The sequence below is a fragment of the Watersipora subatra genome, chromosome 8 (genome assembly GCF_963576615.1).
Source record: "Watersipora subatra chromosome 8, tzWatSuba1.1, whole genome shotgun sequence".
Taxonomy (NCBI): Eukaryota; Metazoa; Bryozoa; class Gymnolaemata; order Cheilostomatida; family Watersiporidae; genus Watersipora; species Watersipora subatra.
In genome coordinates, this window is record NC_088715.1 from 51,227,633 (window position 1) to 51,241,086 (window position 13,454).

The 13,454-nt window shown below is 35.7% G+C and overlaps 1 protein-coding gene across 1 annotated transcript in view; it reads left to right on the forward strand.

Moving 5' to 3' along the window:
* The window catches only part of LOC137401473 (disks large homolog 1-like), a 234,559-nt gene extending 225,906 nt beyond the window's left edge, over positions 1 to 8,653 (forward strand). The window contains exon 24 of the transcript XR_010979338.1: positions 8,241 to 8,653. The gene's annotated coding sequence lies outside the window, so the exon portion shown is untranslated. The remainder of the gene's footprint in view (positions 1 to 8,240) is intronic.
* Positions 8,654 to 13,454: the final 4,801 nt, after the last annotated feature.

The window sequence follows — 13,454 nt, forward strand, 5'->3', positions numbered from 1 at the left end:
AATTGTGGTGTAGAGTAGGGGGTTGAATTCGAGGGGGTATGGATCCGCTCCCGGCGTAATCGGCGGATTATCTGTGGATGAGTCATCCGATTAGTGGGGGATGAGTCATCCGATTAAACGTGGATTATCGCGGGATTAGTCGGGGGAATCGTTGCGGATTAGTCGGCCGAATCGTCGCGGATTATCGGTGGATTAGTGGGGGGTGAATATCTGGGACATCGAGGGCTGGTTGGTTTTCTGGAGTGGATCTCGCGGATTATCGAGGAGAGCGAGAGATTACCGGATGAGTGAAGGGGTTAATATCTGGGACACCGAGGGGTTGATTTTCCGGAGATTGTTATATATTTGAAACATTGAATATATATGAGAAAGTGTTTATGTACAAAGTTATTTTTTGAAGATTTGATGATTTTGTAATGTTGAAGCTCTTGAATGGTTAAGAATTTTAAGGAATTTATTTTCGGTTTTTTTTTTTGTATTTTTTTGTATGTAAGATTAAAATTTGTTGGAGAAATTAATATGTTGAATGAAAGATCAGTTTTATTACAAAATTATTCACTTTAAAAGATATATTTATATGTATTATTCATTATTTCCATCATCATTTTGTTTCAATAAAAATAAAATAGTTTATGTTTAACTTGAAATATATGAAAATGTTCAAGTAGATAGGACACAATAAAGATAATATAGTATAAATGAAACATTGAATATATATATGAGAAAATGTTCATGTACAATCTTTATAACGAAGTTTGTATCGAGTTGTTTATCATTCACTCATCGTCATCGGAAATATCTATGATAGCAGATTCCTTTTTGCATTGTGAACTCTCGTAAAAACTGCTTGCTTCTTCATATCCCATGACTACTACATCGTAGTATTCGCGAGTATTGTGAGATGTTACTAGTCCCTTGTATATAATGATACCCGGATAATTTTCTTTCAACGAAAGGGCATATCTCGAAGGCATCGTTAAAGTTCCTTGAACTTCCTCTCCATCAACTTTGGTTGAAAATGCTACAGTTGGTACCACATTCACCTTGCCTTCAGCATCTTTGTATTCACTTGTTCCAACATTGTGATAGTAGAAAATAGATGGTGCTTTGAACTCCTTGAGATGACGACTCTCGAAAAGTTGTATAAGTTTTTCAAGTCTCTTCGTTCTCAGATTGGCTAGAGTGCGTTTCATTTCCAAGGGAGTTGAGGTTCCTTCTGTTACTCGTCTTAAGTCATGGTAACTTCCCTGTCCATTACTCTTGGGTTTTAATCCAAGATATACCATAATACTTGGATAAGACAGCGATTCATCTAAAAATCGTTTTGGAGCAAATACAGCAGTAGATTTACTAATCCCATTTTCCACATAGTTGAAGTGAATGATACAGCACGCTCCATGGATCGAATGAGCTTCTTCCGTTTTTGTCACCTCCATAATCAATCCTACTGAAAGGTCTGTCATTTTCTGCAGTGATTTTGCTTCCATTAAAGTATCCTTACTTAATGTTCTTAACTTGTCTGCCATATCTTTTGCCCTTTGCTCCAAATTCGTTACGATTTGGTCGGATGTCTTCTTCTTCGTTGGAGGAGTCCTGTTAGAAAGAGTTACAGGTGAAATTTTCTTTTTCGACATCTTCACTGAACTATTCGATCCAGGTTTTATCACTCCAGATTGAGTATTATCCTCCATAGTTGTGTAGTGTGATAATTCTCTGAGATTGAATGAAGAATTGATATCGTTTTAGTAAAATTCTGCTGGTTATATACAATTCTCCTCATCAAATGATTAATGAGTTTTGATAAATTTAGCTGCATCATCCATAATATCAGAAGACTTTTCGCGAAATTGAAAAACACGAAATTCAATTTCGCGAAAGTTGACTATATAATATATATAATGTGTAATTTCGCGAAATCCAATTTCGCGAAATTAACTTTCGCGAAATTCAATTTTGCGAAAGTTGACTATATAATATATATGTGTAATTTCGCGAAAATGGATTTCGCGAAATTCACTTTCGCGAAAGTTGACTATATAATATATATAATGTATAATTTCGCGAAATCCAATTTCGCGAAATTCACTTTCGTGAAATTCAATTTCGCGAAAGTTGACTATATAATATATAATGTGTAATTTCGCGAAATCCAATTTCGTGAAATTCAATTTCGCGAAAGTTGACTATATAATATATATGTGTAATTTCGCGAAATCCAATTTTGCGAAATTCACTTTCGCGAAACTCAATTTCGCGAAAGTAGACTATATAATATATAATTTCGTGAAATCCAATTTCGCGAAATTCACTTTTCGCGAAATTCAATTTCGCGAAAGTTGACTATATAATATATATAATGTGTAATTTCGCGAAATCCGATTTCGCGAAATTCACTTTCGCGAAACTCAATTTCACGAAAGTTGACTATATAATATATATAATGTATAATTTCGCGAAATCCAATTTCGCGAAATTCACTTTCGCGAAAATCAATTTCGCGAAAGTTGACTATATAATATATAATGTGTAATTTCGCGAAATCCAATTTCGTGAAATTCAATTTCGCGAAAGTTGACTATATAATATATATAATGTGTAATTTCGCGAAATCCAATTTCGCGAAATTCCCTTTCGCGAAACTCAATTTCGCGAAAGTAGACTATATAATATATAATTTCGTGAAATCCAATTTCGCGAAATTCACTTTTCGCGAAATTCAATTTCGCGAAAGTTGACTATATAATATATATATATTGTGCAATTTCGCGAAATCCAATTTCACGAAATTCACTTTCGCGAAATTCAATTTTCGCGAAAGTTGAGTGAGACAAGATGGATTAGAAGTGATTTATAGCTTTTGTCCGGGTTCCACCTCCTTGAACTTGACTAGTATAAATACAGCCAAGTTTGATGGGCTCACCATTATCGAGACTTTTTTTTCCTGGAGTTATTATACATGAAATTCTCAGAACTTCGAACTATTTCTATACCTAACTGGATTATATATCTCACAAAAGTTTGGATTAATTCTACAATTTGGATATCTACGTATAATCTTCTCTCAGAACTTTGGATTATCTCTGTTTCACCGGATTATATATCTCCAAAATTTGAATACAACAAGGAAATGTATCCGGCATCTTCCCATTCAGAAGGAGACTGGAGCAAATCTAATGAGGTAAGTTGATTTACAATAATTGGTGGAAAAAATTTTTTAATGAATGAATAAATGTAGAGAGAATAGTAAAATGAGATTTTTAATTCTTGGCAGCTGGAAATCTTCCTCAAAGATGTTCAAGCTTTCACGAGAGCATAATTAAATTTCATCGGAAAATTCTACTCCTTCCACTTCAATTGATAATAGAGAAAGAAGCAGAAGTAGGGAAAGAAGTGCATCATCAGTTTCAGCTAATAAATATATCTGCTTAGAATGTTCGACTTCATTTAACACCACTTCATGGAATAATTCTCAATATACTGATTACTCATGATGATCCCTCACAGTGCATGGAACTAGCAAGTCTACTAGTTTAATCTATTTAAAGGATTCATGGGTGCTTTACCGCTTCATGGAATAATTCTCAATATACTGATTACTCATGATGATCTCTCACAGTGCATGGAACTAGCAAGTCTACTAGTTTAATCTAATTAAAGGATCCATGGGAGCTTTACCACTTCATGGAATAATTCTCAATATACTGATTACTCATGATGATCTCTCACAGTGCATGGAACTAGCAAGTCTACTAGTTTAATCTAATTAAAGGATCCATGGGTGCTTTACCACTTCATGGAATAATTCTCAATATACTGATTACTCATGATGGTCTCTCACGGTGCATAGAACTAGCAAGTCTACTAGTTTAATCTAATTAAAGGATCCATGGGTGCTTTACCACTTCATGGAATAATTCTCAATATACTGATTACTCATGATGATCTCTCACGGTGCATGGAACTAGCAAGTCTACTAGTTTAATCCAATTAAAGGATCCATGGGTGCTTTACCACTTCATGGAATAATTCTCAATATACTGATTACTCATGATGATCCCTCACAGTGCATGGAACTAGCAAGTCTACTAGTTTAATCTAATTAAAGGATCCATGGGAGCTTTACCACTTCATGGAATAATTCTCAATATACTGATTACTCTTGATAATCTCTCACGGTGCATGGAACTAGCAAGTCTACTAGTTTAATCCAATTAAAGGATCTATGGGTGCTTTACCACTTCATGGAATAATTCTCAATATACTGATTACTCATGATGATCTTTCACAGTGCTTGAAACTAGCAAGTCTACTAGTTTAATCTAATTAAAGGAACTATGGGTGCTTTACCACTTCATGGAATAATTCTCAATATACTGATTACTCATGATGATCTCTCACGGCGCATGGAACTAGCAAGTCTACTAGTTTAATCTAATTAAAGGATCCATGGGTGCTTTACCACTTCATGGAATAATTCTCAATATACTGATTACTCATGATGATCTCTCACGGTGCATGGAACTAGCAAGTCAACTAGTTTAATCTAATTAAAGGATCCATGGGTGCTTTACCACTTCATGGAATAATTCTCAATATACTGATTACTTATGATGATCTCTCACAGTGCATGGAACTAGCAAGTCTACTAGTTTAATCTAATTAAAGGATCTATGGGTGCTTTACCACTTCATGGAATAATTTTCAATATACTGATTACTCATGATGATCTCTCACAGTGCATGGAACTAGCAAGTCTACTAATGTAATCTAATTAAAGGATCCATGGGTGCTTTACCACTTCATGGAATAATTCTCAATATACTGATTACTCATGATGATCTCTCACAGTGCATGGAACTAGCAAGTGTACTAGTTTAATCTAATTAAAGGATCTATGGGTGCTTTACCACTTCAGGGAGTTATTCTCAATATACTGATTACTCATGATGATCCCTCACTGTGCATGCAACTAGCAAGTCTACTAGTTTAATCTAATTAAAGGATCCATGGGTGCTTTACCACTTCTTGGAATAATTCTCAATATACTGATTACTCATGATGATCTTTCACAGTGCATGGAACTAGCAAGTCTACTAGTTTAATCTAATTAAAGGATCCATGGGTGCTTTACCACTTCATGGAATAATTCTCAATATACTGATTACTCATGATGATCTCTCACAGTGCATGGAACTAGCAAGTGTACTAGTTTAATCTAATTAAAGGATCTATGGGTGCTTTACCACTTCAGGGAGTTATTCTCAATATACTGATTACTCATGATGATCCCTCACTGTGCATGCAACTAGCAAGTCTACTAGTTTAATCTAATTAAAGGATCCATGGGTGCTTTACCACTTTTTGGAATAATTCTCAATATACTGATTACTCATGATGATCTTTCACAGTGCATGGAACTAGCAAGTCTACTAGTTTAATCTAATTAAATGATCTATGGGTGCTTTACCACTTCATGGAATAATTATCAATATACTGATTACTCATGATGATCCCTCACAGTGCATGGAACTAGCAAGTCTACTAGTTTAATCTAATTAAAGGATCTATGGGTCCTTACCACTTCATGGAATAATTCTCAATATACTGATTACTCATGATGATCTCTCACAGTGCATGGTACTAGCAAGTCTACTAGTTTAATTTAATTAAAGGATTCATGGGCGCTTTACCACTTCATGGAATAATTCTCAATATACTGATTACTCATGATGATCTCTCACACTGCATGGAACTAGCAAGTCTACTAGTTTAATCTAATTAAAGGATCTATGGGTGCTTTACCACTTCATGGAATAATTCTCAATATACTGATTACTCATGATGATTTATCACGGTGCATGGAACTAGCAAGTGTACTAGTTTAATCTAATTAAAGGATCTATGGGTGCTTTACCACTTCATGGAATAATTCTCAATATACTGATTACTCATGATGATCTGTCACGGTGCATGGAACTAGCAAGTCTACTAGTTTAATCCAATTAAAGGATCCATGGGTGCTTTACCACTTCATGGAATAATTCTCAATATACTGATTACTCATGATGATCTCTCACGGTGCATGGAACTAGCGCCTCTACTAGTTTAATCTAATTAAAAGATCCATGGGTGCTTTACCACTTCATGGAATAGTTCTCAATATACTGATTACTCATGATGATCTCTCATGGTGCATGGAACTAGCAAGTCTACTAGTTTAATCCAATTAAAGGATCCATGGGTGCTTTACCACTTCATGGAATAATTCTCAATATACTGATTACTCATGATGATCTCTCACAGTGCATGGAACTAGCGAGTCTACTAGTTTAATCTAATTAAAAGATCCATGGGTGCTTTACCACTTCATGGAATAATTCTCAATATACTGATTACTCATGATGATCTCTCAACTTCGAAAATCAAAAAAAAATTGTGTTGTATATAGACTTCGTAGTGAGCGTAACTGAATCTTTTGTAAATTTATTCCAATCAACATTTTAAAACATTGAGAATTGTACAATCAACCGAATCTTTCTTAGATTCATCTCATGCGAAATTGCAAAATATTGTAAGTTATACAAAACTTATATTCGGTAAATCATCCGTTAATAGTAAATTCAATCCTGTACGATATAACAACATATAATCACTATAAAATTCAATCATATTAACAATTCCTTCACCAAAATTATATCACCAAACAGTTTCCTCAAGTAATCAATGTCTTGATATACAGAGATTGTAATCCTTGCTTATTTTCTCTCTAAATTCCTTCAGATTGCAGGCTCCATCAATCTTAAATAGTTTCAATTCTGAAGAAGACCTAGACTCCTTATAAATCTCATTTCGATCCAAGATCATGAGAGCTGGTACGCTCCATTGAATCGATGAGGAAATGTTATACATTTGAGGATTGATGATTGAACATAATGTCACACGCTCCCCCTTGCACTCGATAACGAATTGCAAAGCAATCTCATTATTGTTATTTTCGTCAGTCTTATTTGCTTGTATTACTTCTAAAGAGGCTGGAATATCCAACTCTTTTAGATCAACCCATTTCCATGGTTCTTGCACGTTCTCGGTTTTAAAAACTGTTGAAGTGGGTGACGATGTTTTCTTCACACCTTCCGTATAACTATCCTCGGTTTCAAATAACCGCTTTACTACCGAACTTTTCCTGAGTGAACTTCGTAATAACATAGGTTTATTTGATCTAGACTTGGTTGGTCTTCTACATCGTCTTTGTTTTATATTCAATTGGGATATTCTTTCAGAAATATTGTCGAATTTCATAGTACGTGAAGTTGAGTCCTCGGAAGCTCCAATAACATTCAGCACTGACTAGTAACGTATCGTGAATTTATATATTTTCTTTTTAAAAAGTGGTGGATCCATAACAGTGGTGGATAATTTTCAGAAATTTATGAAGTTTACAATCGAAGTGAGTAATAAGAGGTTCTTACTTTAATCGAATTATCTAATCCGTCTGTAAACCCTATCGAGAATATCGAGCTCCAACCGCGAAATTCAATTTCGCGAAATTACACATTATATATATTATATAGTCAACTTTCGCGAAATTACACATTATATGTTATATAGTCAACTTTCGCGAAATTGAATTTCGTGAAATTGAATTTCGCGAAATTGAATTTCGCGAAAGTGAATTTCGCATTTGAATTTTTTTGTAACATTTATAGTTTATATTTTATAATAAAAACTTATCTCCCATTCAACCAAATATATAACATTCTCCGGAAAATCAACCCCTCGGTGTCCCAGATATTAACCCCCTCACTCATCCGGTAATCTCTCGCTCTCCTCGATAATCCGCGAGATCCACTCCGGAAAACCAACCAGCCCTCGATGTCCCAGATATTCACCCCCCACTAATCCACCGATAATCCGCGACGATTCGGCCGACTAATCCGCAACGATTCCCCCGACTAATCCCGCGATAATCCACGTTTAATCGGATGACTCATTCCCCACTAATCGGATGACTCATCCACAGATAATCCGCTGATTACGCCGGGAGCGGATCCATACCCCCTCGAATTCAACCCCCTACTCTACACCACAATTTCCCCCCAAACCCCAACATCTCATTCAACTCCACGCAATTCAATCTACACCCCTAGCCAATTTAATTCGCAACCCCATTTTTCTATCCCCCCGCTGGATCCGTCACTTTTTTGTGTAGATCTGCTCTCTACATACTACTCCTGTTTTAGTGCTGCCATTTGACAACTCATTGTTGGAGTTTTCGCGCATTAATTTTTCATTAGCATTCGAATGCTCACTCATCATCAGTACTGACACTCATCGTTAGTACTGACACTCATCGTTAGTACTGACACTCATCGTTAGAACTGACACTCATCGTTAGTACTGACACTCATCATTAGTACTGACACTCTTAGTTTGTACTAATGTTCACTCATCGTTAGTACTGAAAAATTGACTTAGCAGTGCCACTGAATGTTGTGAGTCATTGTTGGTGTTATCATGGCTCAACATTCATATGCGCGAGTCGTTCGCATCGACTCAAAGCATACTAACACCTCAATTTCATCTGTATATATACATTTAAGTTATACATATTCTTTATTATTTCTTGCAAATATAATACTTGGATTATTGATTACTTTGGCTCCTCTTGTTGAATGTATGAATTGTAGGAAGGTCGGTTAAAGGTCAGCTAGTACGAAAAGATTTTTCAACTGATACTAATAGTTATGTATTATCAATTATTGATGAAAAATGAAGCTATGTCGACTCCTTCAAGTAATGGACGATTTCAACCATTGCTGATGTGTTCAACATTCCGTTGGTGAGACTTGAGGAATATGTTAGGATTCTTTGCTGTTCAGTACAGCTCATCTCTACATATCTGTGCTATCATAAATCCTGTAACATGGTTTTTCTGTGTTATTATTAGCGAAAGCAATTTTCTCCTCCGCACTTGTAATTCTTTAGGTTGATTGGCTATTCGGCACAACTCGCATCTAGAAGTCTATGGTATTCTAATATAACTTGTATAATTTTTTCTCCACTCACGCTATAGGCAGCATCATCTTTTATCAGATGCTGCAGGTATTCTCCAAGTTCTTTAATAGAAGAGAAATTATAGGCGTGTATGAAGGAGTCAGGCGGAGCCACACGTGTGTAGTCCTCTACTGAAAGGCCACCAACTACCACAACTTTTCAGAAATATCATCTTAACATAGAGAATTTTCAAATGCAAGATATAATTTATATTTAGTTACAAAATGGCCGTCAAATTGGGGTGTTTTTCAAAATGTAGTAGATATATAATCCTTAACCTTTTTTATAAATATAAGCCTTAGGCTTGTTTTAAAAGCAAATGCAAATCTATAGGTTATGCAACCCAGTTTCAGATTGCATTCAAGGACTACTTTTTGGTATGACACCCAAATGCGTCTACTATGGTAGTAAGATCATATATAAAGTTATCATCAGTTGTTGTCCCAGGGTTGAGACTCTGAAAGAAACACCCACCTGGTTAGGCCCAGACTTGGATATTGTACCCCCAATCACCTGGTTGGTCAATTTGAAATACACCCTCCTAAACAATGGGAGTTCCCTAGGGGGTGCCCAGGCTCCACGTCCCGCTAAACATCCAATATGATTGAGAAGCTATAAAATAATTTTCACTAGACCTGTATCATATGTAACATGGGCCCTTTCATTGGCTTGGCTGTGGAAAACCCCCCTAAAGTAGCAAATTCACTCACAGTGCCCCATGGTCTGAAAACCACCCCCCATTAAAACGTGATTATGGGATGAGCCATCCAGGGGAATTATCAACCCTGGAGCTATTGGCTACTTCTATGCTATTTCCAATGTAGCTAACATCCTCTAAATCACAATACTGTAGATAGATGCCAAACATTAATAACTTGGCAGGTCAACCCTTTGAAAATGATAAAAAAATCACATAGCCTTAGCTGATATAGTGCCGGAGAATCTATTACAGCAACAAGAACTTAGCTTTGGATGGCTCGATAGAGTCAGGTAATTCCTAATACAGATGACCAGCAGTTATACTATTTATTATTTGAAGTTGTAAAAGCTAATAGAATACTTATGTGAGTCCTTATTTCCACCAAACATCTTATACCCTAATTAGTGGTTAGCTTGATGTTGGCTTAGATTTCTCACATTTCCAATAGGATAGCCTGCTAACCAACAGATAGCCCGCAGACCAACAGATAGCCCGCAGACCAACAGATAACCCGCAGATTAACAGATAGCCCGGAGACCAACAGATAGAACTCAGACCAACAGATAGCTCTCAGATCAACAGATGACCAAGTGGGATTTATTAACCCTTTCTTGCATGACATCTTCATTTGAGGACAAAAGGATACATTCAATTTTTAAATGCAAAATTTAGAAGGTTTCCCTTGTATCATGCAATCAATATTCTACAAATTGTTCTTTCCTGCTGCACTGTTATTGAGGTCATAGGAAGTAGGTTACGGTCTATAGGGAAATCTGAAACTAGGCAGCTGTGCAAAAGGTGAGTTTGCTAATTATCAGTGATTTTTTGCTATTTCTTTAGTCCATTTTTTCAGGATTCTTCTGTTTTCTGAGCTTGTTCAATTTTTCAGGTAAATGATTTAAACAAAACAGTGTAGTTCACAAACTTGTAAAACTTTCAAAGTGGCTAAAATGAATTGTCCTCATTTGAGAAAAATAACTGAATGAAAATTCCATTATGCATCCAGTCTTTATTGGACATCATGTTGATATCATCATGTTGATACATCATTCTTGGGTTTTGTTATAGCTTCTGCGTCTCTCACTTATGAGTAGTCAGCATCCCATAAAAGCAGACTCTGAGGCACTTCAGGCTATTTTATGCTCAGACTCTGAAGATGACTCTACATTTCATCATAAGGTGATTGCAGTGATTTTGGCGCAGACTACAATGTGAATGGTCCAGAGGAACAGGTTACTAATGACTAGACAGTTACTGTGAGCATAACAAACCTGTCTTTGCTAGTAAACGTCAAGTAAACCTTGCAAATACTGAATCACCAGTCAATATATTCAAGCATTTTTTGACAATGACTTACTAGATGAAATTGTGCTTAACACAAATCTGTATACATCGTGGGCAAACATCAACTCTGCATTCATTCTTACAAAAGAGGAACTCATGGTATTTTCAGGAATAAACATTGTGATCACCTACATAAGATATCCAAGATTACGTATGTATTGGTTCAGCAACCACGAAACTCGGTGAGGATTGATTGCGGATGAGCAACAACAGATGTGAAGCCATGCACCGTCACCTTCACTTTGTAGATAATGAAAAGCTTGACACAAACTGACTGATGGAGTATGGAAGCTGCACCTTGCAAGAGAAGCTCTTCAAAACAGTTTATTTCAAGTGTAGATGCTGAGGAGTGTCATAGTATCGATGAGCAGGCGGTTCCTTTTACTGGCCAGAGTGATCTAAATCAATATACCGAAGTATATATTTCTCAAATTTTGTCATCTGTCCTTCAGTATGTCCAGCTATAGCTATTAAAATCTTGGAATTTAAACTTTGCATTCTGCTGGACTCAAACTTTCGAAGACTGCAACTGCAGGTTCGCAATCCAATTCTCTATCCACAAGACTACGAAATCTCTTACAATTCACAGATCTTACTATTAATATACTCTACACCCTTTGCTCGATTGCACACGTATTAATTAAAACTCTCTTACCTCTATGAAACGTGATGCTTTTTCATGCTTTCGTGAACTTCTATTTCCGGTTATTCATAAGGATCAATTGCTAAATCCCAGTCAATGCTTTTCATGCGAACAATTGTATGATCTTGAGTAGGAATAGCCTGTACATTCTCTCTCCGTTCGATCAGACAAAGACGGTCTGATATCTCATTTTTACATTTGTACCAGTATCGAGAGGTACCAGTATCACCGTTTTCAAAGTTTTGATAGATAGCTTCTGCTGGAACAGTAACCCTTTTACAGACGCACGCACACACACTTCTAGGCATGAATTAATTCAATTATTATTATTAATTCAACATACTCAGGGTTTTTATTTTGTTTTCTCAGTTCGTATTAATCGTATCATTAGCCAACCACCTTTTATTGTAATCGTGGCAAAACAAACTTAATTTAGCTATTACTTGCTAATTATTTCACATTTAACACTTTAATAGTTGTTTTATTCTGTTTATTCCTAATTTATTTGACTCGCACAAAACACTTTCCTCATAATATGAAGTTTGAAGTTACAGTTTTTTGAAAAAGTCTAAAAACCTTTAGAGTTGTTTTATTTTTTCTCTTAATTTATTTGAACTGCACAAAACACTTTTTTCATGATATGAAGTCTAAACGTGAAAATGGTACTTTTTGTTCAGTTGTTGTATGTGTATGTTAAATAAAACTTTTGTGCAAAGACTTTTATTATCCGAGCAACTCCGTGCATTCAAATAGTATACATATATTTAGAGCATTTCGGGGAAGTCTGACCATGTACTTTTTTTTCATAAAAGTTTCCGTCTAGTAAATTTGTTCAGGCATATTAGCTGAAGTGTTGGTATTTTAACAAATCACCATTAAAGATTGACGAGTGTAATAGGTACGAGCACAATTATTCCACTCTATCCAAAACAAACCGTTTGGTATAGCGGATGGCACCCCTGTCGTCAGAACTGAGTTTCCAAGTTCAATTCCAGCGTACATTGGGCTTTTCTTTCATAAAAGATTTTTTTCGATACAACTGGGCATATGAACGACAGACAGAAACTTACACTTTGATGAAAAAAGAAGTGAAAGGGTTCTTATTGAATATTTATTTTTAACCGGCTAAATTTCTTTGCTCAATGAATTTGAGTAACGTAGCTAGTCTAAGTAACTTTGCTATAATAAAAGGTGTGTCTGTCCCTCTGAAGTCAGCATATGAAAAAAATATAGCGTCATGATCTCATATGAAATCATGACCTTCAAGCAACTAGAAGTGTGAAGAATGTTATTTTAACCAACCGGCATTCAAGATTGGCATGTGTAATAACTATGAACATAATTATTCCGAAGTACAGTGGTGTGGCTGCTTGGTGTGGTGTCTAGCTCACCTGTCTGAAAATTCAATGGTTTCATGTTCAAATCCTGTGCTAAGCGGTTTTGTTTAGGCAAATTTTATCGCTATAACTGAACATAGGAACAATGACAGATAGAATCTCTTATTCTCATATATAAATAAAACATAATTAAATATTCTTTTAGCTATGTTTCAAGCAAATAGAGGTTAATAATAGCAATAATAATGGTAAGTCAATTGAACCATAAACAAACATAAATTTAATTAGGTCAGCTGCAGGAAGTATAGTGCTACGAGAAGTGTGATCTGATGAGAAGTGAGTATGGCACTGTGAGAACTCACCCTAGTGTGCGGAG